Genomic DNA, 21,851 nt, shown 5'->3' on the forward strand with positions numbered 1-21,851 from the left:
TATAGGGGAAGGAGGGGTATGTTAGCCAACAACTCAAATAACTGAAAGTCTTGCAGAAATTGCCGCTGTCTTATTTACTAAGTAACCCGTGGGAACATTTCTAAACCCGCACAGGAAATGGCTCAACTTGCCCCACCTATAATGGGGTTTGCGTCAAACACGGACAACGAACTTTGATTCTGATGAAATAAAGATAAATCAATCAATGATAACATTATTACCTCCGCCAAGGGAAGAGGTTATGTTTTCGTTTCCGTTGATTACCTCCGCCAATCCAAGGGAGGAGGTTATGTTTTCGTTACCGTTGGTTTGTTAGTATGTCCGTGCGCAAAATAACTAAAAAAGTAGTTAACGGATTGGGTTGAAACTTGCAGGAAAGGTTGAGAATGACACAAGTACCAATTAACGATTAACTTTTGGTAGTGATCCGAGAATTTTGGGGGAATTTATGAAGGATTTTTGATATTTTGGCAGGTAGGGTCAATGAACTTGGGAGTTCAGACTGCGCGTACTAGTATTATTTTTGAGGTTTGCCTGCGCGCACTAAAGTGCGTGCTCTAGTTTCTGCTGGGGTGAGGCGCGCCGTGCAGCTGAGGGTTTATGACGTACCAAAGGCATATTGGGAAATCTGACAACTTTCAGCACACAATGCTGTACGTATGGGTGGAAATCACTGATATCTGCTACGGATCGAAGAACAAGATCAGTGGTGAAAATGATTTGCATGCTTGGCGGAGGTCTACGCTCTCAGAGTCAAAATATACGACAACGCTAAATCTTGTATTTCATATGGTGGTAAGAAATCCGATTTTTTTCAGAGTAACGTAGGAGTAAGGCAAGGTGAAAATTTGTCTCCAATCTTATTTGCACTGTATCTGAATGATTTTGAATCTTTTTTTACAAGAGAGATACAATGGTCTGAGCTCTCTATCTACATCAATTCACGATTGCTTTTATGAGAATGAAATGGATGTTTATATAAATTTATTCACTCTTTTGTACGCTGACGATACTAATATTGTACTTGCTGAAAGTGCGAATGATTTACAAGATGCTCTTAACGCTCTTTCTGATTATTGCCAATTGTGGCATCTTACTGTTAATACCACAAAGACGAAGGTTGTTATTTTTTCTAGAGGAAAAGTTAGAGATATTCCAAAGTTTTATTTTGCCAATGAACTTTTAAGTGTAATTGATGAGTATGTGTACTTAGGAACAATTTTCAGCTATAACAATAGCTTCAAAAAAGCTATAAATAAACAAGTAACTCAAGCACAAAGAGCTATGTACTCCATGAAGAGCAAAATTGCATCTCTTTGTCTACCTGTTGATATTCAACTTGAGCTATTTAATCAATTGATATTACCAATTCTGTTATATGGATGTGAGGTTTGAGGTTTTGAAAATGTAATTCAAATTGAAACGTTTTATTTGAAGTTCTGTAAAGAATTGCTTGGTCTGAACAAGAGAACTCCCAATTGCATGACTTACGGTGAACTTGGGCACTACAAATTAGGAAAAATTGTCACAAGTCGAATGCTAATGTTCTGGTACCGTCTTGTAAATGGGAAATCAGCTAAATTATCAAGCATCATTTATAGCTTTGAATTTTTCTCCTTTTTGAAGGGGGAAAATCACATGGGTTGGATTTTCAAAGTAAAGAATACTCTTGATAGCTTAGGCCTTTCTGACGTGTGGAAGAGTCAAGCAAGTAATCTATCTTTATCTTCATTCAAAAGAATAATAGATACAAAAATTAAAGATATGAGTCAACAGGAGTGGCACAGTGATGTTGAGTTAAACAATCAATGCACTGTTTATAGAATTTTTAAGCAGCAATTATGCTTTGAAAAGTATCTGATTCGTCTTAATGAAAATGATAGGAAATCTTTAACACGTTTTCGTTGCCTTAATCATAAGCTTCCAATAGTGTCTGGGCGTTACAAAGACATTCCAAGAATTGAACGTTTGTGTACCTATTGTTCTCAAAATGATATTGGTGATGAATTTCATTATTTGTTTGTATGTCCCTTCTTTACGACAGAACGTAAAAGATTTCTCGAAAAATATTATAGGAAGTATCCTAACACATTTAAATATGATCAATTGTTCAATTCCACTAAGAAAAAGACTTTGTCAAACATTTCGAGGTTTTGTAAGGTAATAATGTCCTTTTTTAGTTAGTTACTGCACTTCATTATTTCGTTTGATTTAGTTTATTTTATATACCCGTTGCATGATTATTTGCATCAGGCAGTGCCTGCATCGTTCGTAATTCATGTGATAGATTTACATTTGTATAGTATATTATTTATAACATACTTTTATGCAAATTATATTTGAAAAGTATGTTGATATCTTGTATATATTTGTATTATACATGTATATATGTTAATTCTTATTTGAAATTTTTCTATTTTGTGTATTTTCAATTGACATTGTACTCCCATACCCCATGAGGGTCGTTGAGTAATAAATCAAACTTCAAACTTCTAGTGTGTGTGTGTGTGTGTTCGTAATTCGTTCGTTAGTTTGTCCGTGTGCAAAATAACTCAAAAAGTGGTTAACGGATTGGGATGAAACTTGCAGGAAAGGTTGAGAATGACACAAGTAACAAACGATGAACTTTTGGCAGTGATCCGAGAATTTGGGGGAATTTATGAAGGATTTTTTATATTTTGACAGGTAGGGTCAATGAACTTGGGAGTTAAGGCTGCGCGTAGTAAAGCGCGTGTTCTAGTTTCTGCTAGGGCGAGGCGCGCGCTGTGCAGCTGAGGGTTTATGACGTAACAAAGGCTTCTATATTGGGAAACCGGGCGGCTTTCAGCACACAATGCAGTACGTATGGGTGGAAATCACTGATCTCTGTCGAAGAACGCGGGTGGAAATGGGCTGCATGCTTGGCGGAGGTCTGCGCTTCTCTAGTTTTAGTTATGATTATTTTTTATTGTTGTAAAGTTCAACAACACCTAACTAAATCATTATTGCCTACTTTCTGTTCATGGTTACCTATAAGTGCAACATAATCATCACCTGGGAAGTGAGTCACTTTGATACGTACACTACTGAGTATACCGTAAAGGCCCCTAGACTTAACAAAAAAAAAAAAAAAAACACGTTCCATTTCAATAGTTTCATACCCGATTAAGCAAAGCATGTCCAATTAGTGTTGACCATTACCCGAAGTATATCTCAAATTTTGTTTATGCTGCACAGCAAGTGTTAGGGCCTCGGCCTAAGATGAAGTATTCGCCTGTACTCGATGTTCCTGTTTTAACAAAAACAACAACAACAACAGCAGCAGCAACAACAACAACAACAACAGTATAGGGTCCTATAGGGACGGATTTAGGAATTCCGTAAAGGGGGGGGGGGAGACGATGTGAAAGATAGTTTCTTTAAGAATAGAACAATATATATATATAAAGGGGCACACGCGCCCCTTTCATTTTTCATTGCCTTTGTTTTAATAAAAAAGGGGGCGCGCCCATGTGCCCCTCTTCATCTGCCTCTGAAAAGGAATCCCATAGAGTAGACCATTGTCCCAATAAACAGAAGACAAGTACAAGACCATTGTTGCTGCTTTTTTTTTTTCAGAAGAAAATTCAGGGAATTTTTTACTTTGTGTGATGGAAGAAGTCTACTGCATGGGAAAACACCAGCCGAAAGACGAAACTCACCGGAAGGGGCGGGGGGGGGGGGGGGGGGGGGAGGAAGAATGGTGGGGGGGGGGGGGCAAAAAACGAAATAAAAAATAAAAACAAAACATAATGATGACTCGGACAAAAGGACAGTGTTTATTGTGTTCACACAAGAATTCCATGTTATGTTATGTAAGCTGAAATACAACAATTTTCGGCTCGCTCGCTGCGCTCGCTCTCTAAATTTTATATAGAAGAAGAAGGTAAGAACAAAATGTGATGATGACGCGGACAAAATGACAATGTCTATTGTGTTCACACATGTCATTTTATATTTAGCAGGCAAAATGTTTCACGGAGCAGCGGCTGCAATTTCTTTCGTTCTGAAGCGATCGCCAATCGGATCAAATTAAAGAAGGCGCCAACGGTTTCGAACATACGGGGAGGGGGGCGCCAAAAAAATCGAACAAGATAAGAACAAAACGTACTGATGACGTGGAAATATACAAATTTCGGCTCACTCGCTCGTACTAATATAGAGTATTTCTTCAAGTCCTCAGTTTGTTGGTAAAAATCGTTATCTATAAGGCCGTCACTATATCTTGATTAGAATTGTAAGATTTGATAAGCAAAAAATGACAAGAGTTCCATGTTTTGTAAGCTGAAATACAAAAATTTTCGGCTCGCTCGCTGCGCTCGCTCGCCAAAATCAAAACAAAAAGGAGATAGGAACAAAACGTGGTGATGACGCGGAAATATACAAATTTCGGCTCACTCGCTCGTACTAACTTAGAGTATTTTTTCAAGTCTTCAGTTTGTTGGTAAAAATCGTTATCTATAAGGCCGTCACTATATCTTGATTAGAATTGTAAGATTTGATAAGCAAAAATGACAAGAGTTCCATGTTTTGTAAGCTGAAATACGAAAATTTTCGGCTCGCTCACTGCGCTCGCTCGCCAAAATTTATCAAAACAAAAAGGAGATAAGAACAAAACGTGATGATGACGCGGAAATATACAAATTTCGGCTCACTCGCGCGTCCATGGGGGGCATTTCATGAAGCAATTTGTCAGATATTTCGTCTGACAAACTGTTAAAAGCTACTGAAATCCTTGCTTCTGATTGGCTGAAAGCAAATTTTGTCCGACAAGTTATCGGACAAAATGCTTCATGAAATGCCCCCCTGATTTAGAATTTTTTTTAAAGTACTCAGTTTGTTGGTATGATAAATCGTTATCTATAAGGCCGTCACTATCTTGATTAGAATTGTAAGATTTGATAAGCAAAAAATGACAAGAATTCTATGTTTTGTCAGCTGAAATACAAAAGTTTTCGGCTCGCTCGCTGCGCTCGCTCGCCAAAATTTATCAAAATTCATTACATTTAAATCACCCTCAAAAGACCCCTTTTAAGGGCTTGAAAAGCATATCATGTGGACTTTGCTTAAAGTCTCTATAACCGGGATGGGGTTGGAGTTGAACACTAGTCTTGTTCAGAAATTAGGGGCGCAATTTTCGCGCTTGCCCCGGGCGCCGTTTCCCCTAGATACGCCACTGCTGCTAAATAACTGCAGTAATTAGTTAAATAGGGCCTATGTCAACTTTGCGGCAGGAAGCGTCCCATCATGACACAAAATGAAAAAAAAAGTAACGGAAATTTGATATCCAGTAAGTATAAAACCGTTATTTAAGCAGGGAAAGTACTCAAACATAGTCATTAAGATATAGTGTCATAGAAACAAGATAACAGAACTGGTGTTGAAATTGAAATTGAAAGGGTATTTTATTGAATAATGTCCATTGCAGCCCGCAGGCTGGACTGCAGACATTTTACAGAAATAAGCACGAATACTATAAAATATGTACAAGATTGTACAGATACATAGAATGAACAAAAAATATATATATTTTTTACACAATATTAACATTAAAACGAAACAAACACATATTATACATGTACAATTTTTAACATCACTATTCTCATTACCATAAATAATCACGATTACTTTAAAAATACTTGTAAATTCAACTTCTTTCTATTTTCCTCTGTTTTCCTTTTTCTCTTCTCTTTGTGTTCTTCTTATTCTTCATTTTCTCTCTCCTTTTTTTAACTTTACATTATCCAGCTTTCACTTTTTTTAATTCAACCTCATTTTATTCACTAACAATATCCAAAATTAATTATCATTATCACAACCACACATTTAATATGATTACAACAAAATCCCCGTTTACAGTATTACTATAACAACAATCTATATCACGTTCATCCCCCCCAAAAATCCTATATATCATCATTGTTACTTAAAACATTGAGTTCATATATATCAAAACAATTGTTCAGTTCAAATTCAGTTCAAATTTATTTCATATTTCCATTTTCTCAATGATGAAATCACAAAATTATTGACAACAAAACAAGAATACAAAATATATATAATCATGTCTTTTGATTGTAGAAGAAAAAGAAAAAAATATATATACTTGACACAAATGTACATGGTCATATCGCGTGAAAATGTCACTAGTAAGTATAAGAATTATGATGGGGCCTACCTAAAAGCTTTAAAGCTTGTAAAACTGTAGGTTCCCGAGTTCATAGGCATATAATTTTACACGGAGAACGGATATGTTTGTCTTGACCAACTAAAAGTACACCAGTACAAAAAATCGATAATTAATAAACTAATGAACCACATAAATATCGCACAAACCAGACTGCATACAAATTTCACAGTGTTTGAAAAACAAAAGTGCTATATTATTAAGAGATGTATCGGTACCATGAAATAACTTGAATAACTTGGGGCTGCGGACAAGGACAACAGACTGGGAGCATAAAAAAGTTGCTAAAAGCTTGGTAGTGTGTATCCACTAAGTAATAACTGTTTTAATTTGCGTTTGAAGGTGAATAAAGATAAGGAAGAAGTGATATCTAGAGGGAGATCATTCCAATATCTGGGTCCAGTAAATATAATTGTTTTCTTTGCAAAAATAGTGCGAGTACGGGGAAGGTGATAGGCGTCACTCTGGCGAGTGGGAAAACAGTGGATAGAGCGATTCCTTTTGAACATGTGGATAAAAACAGATGGTAATTCATTAGTTGTTAGTTTATACATGAAAATTCCGAGATTGTAATAAAATAGGTCTGGAATTTTCAGAATTCTGTTTTGATGAAAAAAACAGTTGGTATGAGCAAAATATCCTTCGTGGTTTATGATTCTTATTGCACGCTTTTGAATACTGAGAAGGGAATCTAGTAATGAGTGAATTGCATTTCCCCACGCCAAAATTCCATAATTAAAGTGTGGAGATATTAAACAAGAATGTTCAAACATAAAAAAGAAAAAAAATCACATCACAGATCACATAACACAGAACATAAGAAGGTGGGTATTGCACTAATAATTGTGTACGGCAGTATCGCACTGGCTAAATTCCCTATACCTAGAGGTTCGTTAATCCGAAAATGAAACAGGGTTCGTTAATCCGAACATTTGTGGCGTTATTCCGAAGGTTCGTTATTCCGAAGGTTCGTTGATCCGAAAATAAAATAGGTTTCGCTATTCCGAAGGCCCGTTAATCCGAAAATGACCGAGGGTTCGTAAATTCCGAAGGCTCCTTAATCCGAAAATGAAATATGGTTCGTTATTCCGAAGGTTCGCTGATCCGAAAATAGAATAGGGTCCGTTATTCCGAAGGTTCGTTAACCCGAATATGTGATAAGGCTCGTTATTCCGAAGGTTCGTTAATCCGAAAACGAAATAAGGCTCGTTAATCCGAAAATGAAATAAACTCACTGTAATGACAATACACGTTGTCGTAATTAAAAAAGACTGCTTGAATATTACGCTATGAAAATTCGATATTGTCTCCGGGGAGGATGATACACGTGTATATTTTCAGGTAAAGCACGTCGTGTTGCGTGAAGAAGTGGGATAGATCAAGAATCTTGATTTTAATAAAAATAGTCTGAACAATTACTTACCTGAGCGATTGGATTTAGAGCGTAGGAGACCGTGTGATTTTTCTATAGCCTATTTTCAGACACCCTCACATTTTTATTGATAATAACAGTAACGACGTCATATTGCAAGTTTGAAATTAAGTACTTCATTATGCCCACCTTCCCCATACTGTATAGTCGGGATCTACGACGTGCAGCGGTTCCGTGTAAATACAATGTGTATGATCTCACATCGTCCACCTTCATAATGGTTATTTTTCAGCACTCGGTATCATGTATGATAACGACCAGTATAATCGCCAACATCTGGACGTGTATGTTTGTTAGTTTGTTTGTTTTGTTTTTGTGTTTTTTGTTCATTGTACCAATATCCAATGACGGGGCGTGTTTTGTTTTTGTAAGGTGCTTGCAGCTAGTCCCCTCTTTATTTTGTGTCTGTGTGTATGTATGTGGGGGTGTCTATCGATCCTCTGGGGTATTAGTGTCTTATAAAGAGATTTATTTCATACAGGCGAGGTATTCTAAAGGGATAGTATAGTTTGGGTTGAGATGTGAGATTCAAATTTCAACTTTTTGCAAGATAATTAGAAATCCCCTATGAAATATTCAAGATTCAAGATTCAAATTTATTTTCACTGCCATCAAATAAACAAAGAAATTATATACATTGCATACGTACAGGATATTTGTAATATTTCCAGAATGTGATTTGACAAAGTAAATATGAAAATAAGAAGCAGATGAAGACAAAAACGCAATTATATCTTTGTGAATATATACATAAAGTGTGTAATACAAGTCAACTAATGATGAGGATGGAAGTGGAGGGTCCCACCAAGAAGCAGAGCTTGTACACAGTGGGATCCTCAGAAAATACACAAGACAACAATATTAAACAATAAAAAGCCAAAATAAAACGAACCGATGTCAACTGACATCAAAATAATTGGGAAGGGAAAAAGAAAGAAAAAAAAAAAGAAAAAGGGGCAAATACTGCAGCACAAACCATCGTGGACGCAAGCAATCTGGATTCCATGATGTAAAATAAGCGATGAAATACAACCTGGATTGAACATAATGCAAACATTTTTATACATAATCATATTGGTAAGAATGCAGGAGAAAGAGAGAATAGCAGTGGCGGATCCAGAGGGGGGCGCAACCGGCGCACGCCCCCCTTTAATTTTCGTTAAAAACAAAGAAAATAAAAAGAAAAAAATGAAATGAAACCCGGAAGTGGCACTAGAAATATTAGTCACGCCCCCCCCCCCCCCCCTTTACAGAATTCCTGGATCCGCCCCTGAATAGACACTTCGATATGTGCGGAACACTGACAGGAACATAATTATAAGGAGGACTTATGTAAAAAAAATAATAAGTTCATAATAATTGTTTAATATTCAAAGAAATGATGACTTGACTGAGATGGGAAAACGAAACTAACTCGGTTGGGTGTTGTTAGATTTCAATAAAAATAATTTTAATTTATTCTTGAAGGAGTTCAGCGATTGAGCTGTTGTAATATTGTTGTGAAGTGAATTCCAATACTTTGGCCCATCGTAGATGAATATGTTTTGAGCCAACAAAGTTCTCAGAAATGGCAAATGGAGGTCATTTGATCGCCCTGTTGGATGATTTTGAACGGATTGATTTCTTTGAAACATTGTTTCGAATATATTTGGAAGATTGTTTTTGTTATAATTATACATAGATAAATACCTAAATTAAACAAATACAAATCATTAATTTTCAATATTTTATGCTCATATACAAAAAGGACACAATTCTAAAATACATTCAAAGTGTATTGCATTAAAATCGGTTTAAATGGCCGAGATATCCAAAAACAAAGTAAAACATTGGGCCAAAGAAAAGGTGGGTCCAACATTTTATCAGGATCCCTTTGTTTTGAATATCTCAGCCATTTCAAAACCAATTTTCATCGAATAAACTTTGAATTCCTCGTAGAATTACATGCTCTTTCGTATTTCACTGTATAAGAAGTTTCTCATCATCTCACAAAAAAGTTGGAAACCTAGCGCCCCATCTCAGCCAATACTATACCATCCCTTTCATTTTGAATGCCTCCCCTTTATTTTAAGATGGTGACCGCGGTCCCCCCCCCCCCAAAAAAAAAAAAAAAAAATCATATGTTTAAAGAAAGTGAAATGCTTGCAAACTGACAACTCGGTTTTTTTTTTCACTTCTAACAATGGGTACCTTAACTTGAATATCCAAACAGTACACCTATAAATATGTGTCCAAAATCTGGTTTTACACAAAAAAAGTTGCAGTTTCTTTTGGTAATACGTAATACAACTAGTGTCATGGCAAAGGCTATCATAATGGAGTGTAAACCCAATTTACTTAACTTTACGAGAGCTAGAAATGATACAAATCACTGGCTTACATTTTGTCAGTTACCATAACGACATGAATTCCATGTGTTACATGTCACTCAAAAAAAGTGGAGAACTGCATTTAACTTCTCATTGAATTCATGTAAAAATAATTTCTTACCTTGTGACTGATCGGTAGGACATGTTCGATTACATTCCACTCTTCACAGTGAAGCTTATTAAAAGAGATGTTACATTTGAAATCTGCTTGTTAAGTATATTTGATTTTTTATTTGTTTAAAAGCCTTTATTTTTAAGTCCACTCATGTGTGAGATTTTTTTCCTGCTTGAGACATGTTAGAGTCGCAGAATATGGTAATATCTCAAATAATGAATGTATTATCCTGACAATGATGAAGAAGTGAAGGAGTGGGAGGGGCGAGCTCATCCTCCGGAGGAGAAAATACCTCTTCTTTCATCGTTAGTATACATGTACAAATGAAATTACAAATTACGACGGCATTCTATACGTCGCCGATAAAAGTTTGTATGGAGTTGCGTGTGCTTGTGTGTGCATGTTTGCATGTGTGTGTTCGTATGTGTTTATGTGTCCAAAGAGAGTGTGAGTATGCTGGTATTCCCTTTTCAAAGTGAACATGCCTCTCCTGAATTGTTATGATGATGATGATGATGAATTTTAGACTACCGATAAACGTGAGGCTATAAGGTGACGATAATGGGGGTGAGAGCGAGTAAGACGGGCATTTAAACAATAATTCTATGTACTCGACCTCAATACACACACTCACACATATGCGCACATGTATCAACGAACGCATAAGACAGTAATCACAACGCCATGTTTTGTCACAACAAGAATTTTACTCAATTTTTCAGAATTTTAAGAGCCTTATTTTATTTTCGGATTAACGAACCTTCGGAATAACGAACCTTATTTTATTTTCGGATCAACGAACCTTCGGAATAACGAGCCTTATTACATTTTCGGTTTAACGAACCTTCGGAATTACGAACCCTACTACATTTTCGGATTGACGAACCTTATTTCGTTTTCGGATTAACGAACCTTCGGAATAACGAACCATATTTCATTTTCGGATTAACGAACCTTCGGAATAACGAAGCTTATATCATTTTCGGATTAACGAACCTTCGGAATAACGAATCTTATTTCATTTTTTGATTAACGGACCTTCGGAATAACGAATCTTCGGAATAACGAACCTTCGGAATAACGAGCTGTAGCCGTTATAAACATTTCTCAAGTACTATATGAGAACAATGAATATTGCATTCACGTCATTCACCAGAAAAAAAAAATCTTAATCACTTAAAACATTACATTTACATCAATAGACTTGTTCAAACATTAAGCAGGAAAAAAAACCCCACAAAGCTTCACATATCACATGACTCAAATCATTAAAAAAAAGAAACAAACAAGCTTGCATTTCAATTAGATAAAAACAAATGATTAATACTGTTAAAAAAAACGGCAGGTGAGAGAGAAAGAATATCCAAACAAACAAACAAACAAACAAACAAACAAACAAACAAACAAACCACATGTTTTGAGATCAGAAATGAACATAAAAAAAATATTTTGTTCTTGAGGTTTAGATTTCTGTCCCTTCCAATTGTTGGTGCAGTTGGTTCTACAAACACTTCTATCACATTAAACTCGGTTACATCAACACTTACACACACTCTATCATAATTATACAGTATCTACACAAGTATTTAAAGAGGATCCTACTATACAATGTGTTGTTAAAAGATACACCATAGACAAGCACAGGCACATACACTCCCACACACCCCCACACACCTACTCACACACACACACACACACACACACACACACACACACACACACAACATAACTATTCATTTAACAAACAAATGAAATGAGGAATAGCACTGGTCTTATGTCTTTCAGTTCTGTACCGGACAGTGGTGAATTTTTGTTTACTTCTTGCATTGTGTGAGTGATTACGGGGTGGCGGAAGCAGGTGGTGCAACTTGCAGGGCATTCAGACGCAAAAAAATTATACTAGAACGGTATAGCTATACCAAAACGGTATAGCTATACGATGAATTTATACGTCTGAACGCTGACTAACGAAACGACGTATAACGAAACGACGTATAGCGAAATGACGGTCAGAGCATCGTTTCGAACTAGAACTCGATATAAACGAATCAGCATTCCACCGTGTCCATTGTGCGTCTGAACGTATGGCGACCATAGAACGGTATAACTGGGCGGTGCTTAATGGGAGCGAGCACGAAAGGTGACCTTGTACCTGTCACTCATGGCCATAACAACATGCGCAGTGAGAAACTGCACATCTATACGACGTTTTTCCAGAATGGTCGAAATTAGCGTCTGAACGGTCTATCGGCTATACGATGATTCTTCATACGTCGTTTCTTTATCGAGTTTTGGTATAAACTGGCTTGCGTCTGAAAAGGGGGTTGGAGGATGGATCCAGAAGGGTCCTCGCGAAGGACACACAGAGGTCTCGCCGCCTGTCACTGAGGATGGGGAGGTGCCGAGTGTCCCTAGCGTCTGAATAGCTGGAATAGCTTCGACCAATGATGATTCTGCAGACTCGCTTTGTATTGGCTCAATCAAGTCAACCTGTTTCTTGGTGAGAGCCGCGGCCCAAACAGGAACAGCGTATTCTAGAATTGGTCTAACAGTGGCCAGATAGACTGTTAGGAGGTCAGCTGGGGGGGGGGGGGGGGGGGAGGCCATGGAACTTAAGTCTGCGCAGAATGAAGAGTCGACTGTTGCCCTTGCAGACCATGCTGCTGACCTGGGTGTCCCATTTCAAATTTGACTGGATGAACACTCCAAGTAGCTTAACAACTTTGGTATTCTCAAGCACTTGGTCGTTAAGCGTTATGATGGTTGGTGGTGTATGGAAGCGCCCTTGAAACACATGTATCCATGTTTGTACACTTTTCAAGTGAAGACACATGTTACTATTAAATGCACATTGTTGTAGTTCCATTAGTTTGTCATGCAGTGAAGATTGGCTGTTGATCTTCCGACATTCGACCACCGTTAGGTCGTCGTGTTGTGTTTTGGGAAAGTGTAGCAGTTTACACTCACATTGTCAAGTCTGAGTGTACGCTATATTTTTTAACAAGCACGCAATCTATAACAGAAAAATACAGGAAGCCACACTTTTTCACAAACAGGATCGGCAGAACCATTGTCGTTTAAAAAACAAGTACGATACAGGGAACTTTTTACAGTAAGCAGCATTAATCTACCACAACATATGCACTTGGTTGACATAACACATGGTTTAGGAAGCACAGGTTTTCATTAACATCGTTGTTTCACCAATTTAAAAGAATTTTATGACATATTTTCTTTAATCTATGATACATTACAGGCAGCAAGCTTTGTCATTCAATGAATACGATAAGTTTGCAAACGTTCCTAATGAGCAAATTACTTAAAACGACCTGATTTTCTTAGCTAAAAAGAATAATTCGGTTCTAAAAATAATGACAAAAAGTGCGATGCCAAACATAAACTGAGAAGCGTCGTCTTATTTCAGCGTTTTCGAGGCACAGGATGATAAATTCGACAACCTTTGTCTTCAAACAACAGTAAAAATACTTCAAGAGTAACGAATTAAGTCAATATATTTGGGCATTCATCCTGTGGTCTGTTACAGGCCACTGATCTGATGGAACAGGAACTTTCGTCAAACGTCATGGCCTTGAGGACATACCATGGAGGAAGAAAAGTCCAATGGCGTGGTCTACCTGGTTCTAATACGGTTAATAACATTGCGTCGTTGTAGAAGAGTGCCTTTTCGCGGCTGTATGAGCAGGAAACGACTGGACAGGTATCATAATTATATGATTGGCGTGTAGGACTGCAGACCAAGCGAAGCTGAAGGAAGCTTACAACTGAGGACATCCAGGGACCTGAGTCAAGGTCAAAGTTTCAGGGTAGACCTGTGGCTGACGTGGTCCTAGACGCTTCTTCTTATATTGCGTGATCAGCTGGAATACTTGCATCTGGAAGTCAATCCATGTCTCTTCATCCATTTGCATGGTCTCGTGGAATATCATTTCCGCAAAGTGTCGCTTACCCTGACTAGCGGAGTCCATCTTGGGCTGAATTTTGGACTGGATTTCCTTGGGCATCTGGTCAAGCTCTCCCAGTATCTGCAATTTACAGAGAATAAAAGTATTGTGTTATGACCTTTGGGGGCCAGCAGAGCAGAAATAGAAAAATCAGTGATGTTATATCATGGTTTCCTATCAACAAAAATTGTCGGAAAGATTGTTTTGATTTCCTGAGCTCTCAAGAGCTATTATTGTCAACTTTTGGCCAGATTTTCCCTCGAAATAAATCTAGAAAATTTACAAGCAAGAAAAGAAATAAAAATCATGCTGAGACAAGTTTATTCGTTTTCGTTTCACCAAAGATGTCTGTATTCACCTTTTCTATAACATGCACTCATTTCCTGTTATTGTATCATAATAATATTCATTAGAGATCGCATAGTTAGATGAATTATTCACACTTGAATGTGGTGTCACTGGTGGCAAAACTACTGACTGATAATTAGTTATAATGGTTGGTTTGTAATGACTGATGTGGTTGCATGTATTAAATACCAGCGATATGAATCAAGTGCTTTTATCTACCTGTACTCTATGTTTATTCAATGCAGTTTTTCTCATCTGTCAAAATATGTCAACCACTGTGCACTGCAGTTAAAGAATACTGTATACTTACATGAAGTTTAGTCATTAATTCCCTTGGATTCGTTGGCTTTGGGAGGTACATGTGAAATGTGTGTTTGCATTTAGATATTAATGTGATCTTGGTCTCTTACGCAAAAACTCTCCATACCCTTTCAGTTGTCTTTCTGGCCCTTTTCAGAGGCCCACCCTTATCGAGTTCTCCTCCAGTGCTCCTGCTGGAAGTAGACTCGTCCTCCTTTACGTATCTATACTCTTCCCCCATGTCATCCCACATTTCGCCATCAAAATCCTCGAGTGCTGTACTTGGCCCAGGCAGATAAATGTCATGCTTTAAAAAAAACACACACACAAATAGAAAATGGAATACGATGACACTAATACGATAATAAAAGATCGTTATGTCCATGTAGGTCCAAACAAAGGGACATTTGAACATGTACAACCCAATGTTTAGAATACATTCTTCACACTGTACACTACAAGCATTGCAACTGCTGGTATCGGTTATTGTGACATTACGTTGCTGTTCAAGTACCAATACATTACTTCATCACCTTCAGTTACATCTTCTTCTTTTTTCTCTCTCTCAAGAAGATACGTTCTGTTTCCTCAATATGATTGACATAAGTATCAAAAGAAGTGACGCAAAGTAGATTGACCAGTCAAGCTTTTTATCAGTTCAGGTTCATCAATGTTAGGAAAGAAACATGTAGGAAGGAACATTTTTGAAAATTATTCCTAAAATATCTAAGACTGTAAAAAAAAGATGACGAGTTTGGTATCACAAAGCAGCAAAACTTTTTTGAAAGTAAAAATTGATAATTGGAAAAAAAAAATGACCTGTCTCTTGTCTTTTTTGTGACGTATCCAAAATTCAATGTAATTGGAAGGTCTTGATACCGTACATACCTGACCGCCTTGTTTCCTTTTGTAGGGGCTAATACGTTTGATGTGATCTGTGAGGAACCCAAAGTTCTCAAGAATCCATTTCTCTCTATCTGTGTACTCTTTGGGCCCTTGTCCAGACTTTTCCTTTGTCAGTTTGCTCAGGTGTGTACGCATTGAATTAAGCCACACTTTTAGCTGTTTTGAGGTGCATGGAGGATCCAGGCCAGCAGCTTTATCCTCGTACAATCTATTTTTCACGTCCACCTGCTTGTACTCTTTCACCCGCCTGTTATACAACATCTCATTTGATCTGAACCAGTCTACGATGTCCTTCTCCTGCATGTCGGAAAGGTACAGGGCTGGTGCCTTTTTCCGTCTGTTACAAGGGTGACTTGCAGCTGGCTGTTCTGTCGTCATCTGTTGTGTGGGTTCCTCCTCCTCCGTTCCTTCATCATGTTTTCTCACAGATGTAGATGGATTTAGTGGTCGTCGAATCTTGCCACTTCTTGGTACAGACATCTTGACACGTCTGTTGCTATCTTCGAAATACTATTATCTGGGCCCGTCACACGTCAATGTATATTGGCAAGAGATATTTGTCCCGGATACAGCCAATGCTAGTACGGACGTCCCGATGTCTACACAGAGTACTATATCACATAATGAATACGGAGGCAACACGGAGTACACGGTGCCTGTACAAGGAAGAGTACGGACTGATTTTCATCGGTGATATCCGGGATAAAAATAGCAAGCTTATTTTTTTCCCCACGAAATGCCGGAAGATCAAGGATATAATGCCGGATGACTTCACGGAGTCAACACGGTCATGCCGGAAACAGTATATTATTACGGATGATCCCGGATCGACGCTCCGTGATGATCCGTATACTAGTATTACATGCGATCCGTGAAAGCAGAAAGTGTAAGGGACTTTCCTCGTGGGAAATACAGAATGTTTGCATAGGACTCATTCAGTTTTCTCTATTCACGCATCTTCTTTATGAGTATAAATATTTCGAATTTCATATTCTGTTTATTGAAAAAAAAACTTCCACATTACTTCGTTTTTTTAATATTAGTTTTTATATCAAAACGCGGTGTAGGTGCAAAATATTCAATCTATAAGAATGAAGTTGCCAATTAAACCAACAACAACAGCAACAACAACAACGATATGAATCTGTGCTCAGGCGAGAGGAATGAGAACTATACCCCAAACCCAACCCACAACCAGTGCATGTATCTCTATACATGCTGTGGCCCCTTCGCTTGAGTAGGGACGCGGGATAAAAGCAAAATAAAAACAAAACAAAACAAAACAAAACAAAACTCCCTGGCTAGAGGGATCGAGGCAAGCGCCTACATTGAAACGCAACTATAATATTCTTTTATACGTAGTGAAAGTATTCCAACTTGAAGGTTTTTGCCATTTTTCATAATGGTCGCCAAAGCAGTAAAAGCGAAGTAGAGATATCATAATCAGCATTGATAATACTGGAATATGGCACACCAAAGTTCCTTGTAAATACGCAAATCTCTTGTTCTTAATATCTATAATACACAGTGATCACCCAAATTGAATGGATTCATGGTGTTGAAGGTATTGATAGTATAGGTTTATACGAAGGTTACATTAGAATAACGACCCATGAAAATAATGAATTATTTCAACATGCCATTGGAATGCATGTTCGTTGAATACAGCGATGGAACAAACGTGTAAAACATGTATTTCATGACACGTGTATATCTGTTTCATGCTATCAATGGCGAACACGTTGAAGGAATCACGGGATTGGTTCTGCATTTCCAAAGCTGAAAGCTTCACCATCACGCGAAAGAAGTTTGGTTGCACAAAATCTTGAAATATGCTCTGTATCACTTTGGATGTATATAATCAAGATACTTGATAATGAATAAACATTCAGTATCATACGAATTGCGCGATTCCTGTTTCTTGCTTCGGCGAACACTTCGGGGCACTTTTAATTGCGTAGTTTCGGTCTCCCTCTCGGGAAAGCTTGAAAAGGGATGGTATAGTATTGATGGAGATTAGGGTTGGGATTTTAGTTTGGGTTTTTTTTGTTTTTTGTTTTTGTTTTTTTGCTTTTTTTTTTTGCCAGATACCAAGAAAACACATTCTAAGAGTAATTCAAAGTTTATTAGATGAAAATCGGTTTTGGAATGGCTAAAACATCCCCAAATCAAAGTAAGACAAAGCGATCGTAATAAAAGGTATAGGTCCCATAACATGCACTTTTTAGGATTGCTCTGTTTTGGATCTCAAAGCCAATTTTCATCAAATAAACGTTGAATTTCTCTTGAAATTACATGCTCTTTTGTATTTCATAAGTGGATTCTTATTATGTCACACAAAAAAGTTTGAAACCTGCAGTTAGCTCTCAACCGAAACTATACGAAAATCCCTACAATACATGTATAAGCATTTTTGATTGATTTTGTATCTGCGAACCTGTTCAAAAGTTAGAAATGTGCACCATATCGTTGAATTCAAATTCTTAAAAAAGAAAAAAATGCAAAAGCTCCCTCGTGTGGGAGGGATTACCCCCTTCCATACCCTATCCCCTTCGGTCCATACACCTCCATAAATTTAGCACATCCCATTGAAGACGCACACGTGGATCAAGAGTTGAAAGATACTGTAACCATGATTTAGCCATTCACAGTGTCCTGCATGAATATTATTTTCTAAACTTCTTTAACTGAGAAAGCATAAGAAGATAAGGTATATGGTACTTCAACGTGCCTTTGGAATTCCTGTATAGAATAAACCACGCTGTTTGCTGATATTTCTGTTTCTTGCTATGACGAAGGATTGACCATTCGGCATTTCGAAGACTACGTATATACATCACACGCGAAAGTAGTTCTGGTTTTACAAAATCTTAAAAATTAATACAATTAAGGTTCTTGATAATGAATAAAATTCAGTATCGTAATGAACTGTGTTGTTCTTGTTGCTTTCTTCGGAGGACACTTCGGAGCACTTGCGTGAAACTCCGTCTATTGTTATAATAGTTTTGGTTTCCTCTCGAGAAAACATCAATGTAAAATCTCATGAATCTTATGATAAAGCATTAGGCGGCGATAAGGGGGTGATGGGGACCACCCCCCCCCCCCCCACACACACACACCGATTTTGAAAGATTGATATTCTTACTTTTCCATTCATAATTTCATATCATGTAGAGTACATAAATCAACAGCTTCGTGTATAGATTTGTGGAATTTATTGTAGTTCTTGAGCAGAGAAACAATACTTTAAAAAGCCTTTACACTGAACAAGGATGATGACATGGGAGGCTCACATAATTATTTCAGAAATGTAGCAGTGTAATTTCGTTACAATACCACTTGCTTGAGAGATCATCTGTGTATAAATCTATTCATGCCTTTTTCTTTTGTTCTGCTTTCTTGAGCCCCAACTCCTGCATTCTCATGGCGACCCTGCCATGTCATCATCCTTGTTCATTGCAATTTGTTATAAATTTCGAAAATATCATTATTCTTCATCCCATTATCATAAATTCTGAAACTTTGCCCTCAATATAACTAATCAATAGTTGTTCACATTTGAAAATCACCCGGAAGTCTCCTTTAATACGTCCGTCACATCTCGTAATACCATGTACAAGATCATTCGTTTTCGAATGTTCCGAAACATATTTCGCCTTCGGTGTTACCGCTCCCCGCCCTCCCCCTCCCCCCCCCCCCCCCCCCCCCCATCGTTACATAAATCGTCGCCACTGAATAAAAGCAGGAATGTGAGACTTCTTACCTCCCTGATTAAGGCAATTATGAATGTGTTCAAAGTTTAGAATGATAACCCAGAATTGTAATGTGATTTTTGTTACATGTACATTTATGCATGCTATTTTGTTTGGTTGTTGACGTTTATTTCATGAACGGTTTCCAATACCCTGTTTGTTTGTTGTTGTTGTTGTTGTTGTTGTTGTTGTGTTTTTTTTGTATTCTCATTATGTTTAAAACCTGCTTGTCCAAATGTATATTGTTCTTTTGTAAAATATTTTTTCATACGGAAAAGATGTAAAATAAAATGAAAATCCATTTGGTCAATTGGTCTCTGTGTCACCGTACAGATACAGTTGTATAAGATGAAAATAATCGCAAATAATACTCGAGGAGAAAGTTGCCCGCACTTGCTGAAAAAAGGGTATTCGGGTGACGTTGGTACATTGTTGATTATTGTGAACAGGTAAACTACAATTTATTCGTTCATTCGTTCATTCGTTCATTCGTTCATTCGTTCATTCATTCATTCATTCATTCATTCATTCATTCACTCATTCTAATTCATCGATGAAAGTTTTCAGCACGCTTTTGGGACCTGTGAAACACGACATGTATAATCCTTCATATTATAGACACCGTGCATGCCACTCTTTCGTTGGCCAACAAACACAAACTTCCACTTTGTGATTACAAACGTCAAACGACCTTTGTTACATGGAATCGAAGGTGATCCCTTCGTTTGCTTTAAATACCGAGTAAAGGTGATCAGTAAATCCCAATAACACTCGGTAGTCGCCAAGTGCATTATCTGTATGTGACACCGGATATGAGTGAAAACAAGATACAACTTGAACTGATATAAAGGCCAATAGTAACTCTCTTTTCAGTCAATCTGTGAACAAATACACAAATATTACATGATACAACTATTATGACAATAAGCTATCGTAGGGTCCCACTGACTTTTTTTTCTTGTTTTTGCTCTTGTGGCCCGTTTTGGGAACTAAATCGTTGAATTGAAATTTTGATGGTCTTAAAAGAGATGACGTGACATGGCCCGAAATTAAAGGAAACATAAAAATCCATATTTGCCCTTTATCGAGCCACCAAAATATGGATTTTTTTAGAATTTGAAGTTTTGGATGTGTGTTTTTTTTAATTTGATGGTCCGACCAACCTGAATGGCCTGACATAAATATTTAGTGTCCCTGGACCACCGGGCCATCACTATAGTCGAGCTCTGTAAAGCTTAGATATAATGTTTCGAAACGTTCATTTTATACAAACACACATAAAAACAAGAATATTATACACACAGAATCAATAATGTAATTATCATTACTACCACATAATAATTCGAGTGATATGCTGTCGAAAAGATTACATTTCAAGACAGGTTTTTAGCATGCTTTGTTTATCATTACAGAAGAACTGCATGAATTTAGAAAGTTGTTTTGCATCGCAGCCTATGATTAATTTGGATATGTAATTATCATCATTTGTTGTTGATGCTGATGTTTTATTATCGCTCAGAGATTAATACCGCATAACAGCAACATTAACAATTAATGATATTATCCTTGAGTGAAAGAATATGAACTGAAATAAAATTGTAACCCCATTTTCATCTTTCAATTAATTACTACAGAGAAATAAGGAGAGACAAAAATATTGTTGATTCCAGAAAGATAATGAGGACTGAGCGGCTATATACCAGCGTCCTTATCTATCTTTATCTATGGATGAATGATTCATAACAATATTTTCATTAGACCTGTAGGGCGGTCATCTCGTCAAGCAACTTTTAGTGCGTTTAGTGGCAGCCCCTGCGACAAATTTTATTTAACATTTTGTTACAAGAAAAGAACAGTGATTTTGAAAACATAATGATAAATAAATCATACTTTATGATATAATGATTTGCTTAGTTAAAATCACCATTGACATTCAGATCATCTTTTCATGCTGTAACCTTTATATTCATATTTCTATTTCGTTTAATTAGAATCATGAAGCGAAAATATAAAACACGAATGGCATAATTGTTGCAACTGACATCCAGTCATCGCGGTTACGGATATCATGATAGCATTTATATGCACACAACTATACGAGCTTTTAACTAATTGCCATGATTACCGCAATAGTGTACTTTATAATGATTACAAACCCTTGCATGAGACAGGACCTTGCATGACCGTTGGTATATAGGCCTATTTTGGCTAATCAACAAGTTTGGTTAAGGGAATTTATCTCTTACCGTGTCTACGCAGTGCGACAAAATAACGCATTCTGAGTGTAATGTGGACAGGCCTAATTGTACTCAATAACTCTATAATGCCCATGATTGACAGTATATAAACACTGTTGGACATATCGACGATCCACTGGTATTACACTCGCGAACACAGTCAAACGCCACTACTTCATGTTTCTATAATCATTCTTTTTTTTTTACTGTTTCTATAATCATTTC

This window comes from Diadema antillarum, unplaced genomic scaffold, assembly GCF_040938485.1.
Source record: "Diadema antillarum isolate AM-2024a unplaced genomic scaffold, OU_Dant_1.0 seq00000938_RagTag, whole genome shotgun sequence".
NCBI classification, from domain to species: domain Eukaryota; kingdom Metazoa; phylum Echinodermata; class Echinoidea; order Diadematoida; family Diadematidae; genus Diadema; species Diadema antillarum.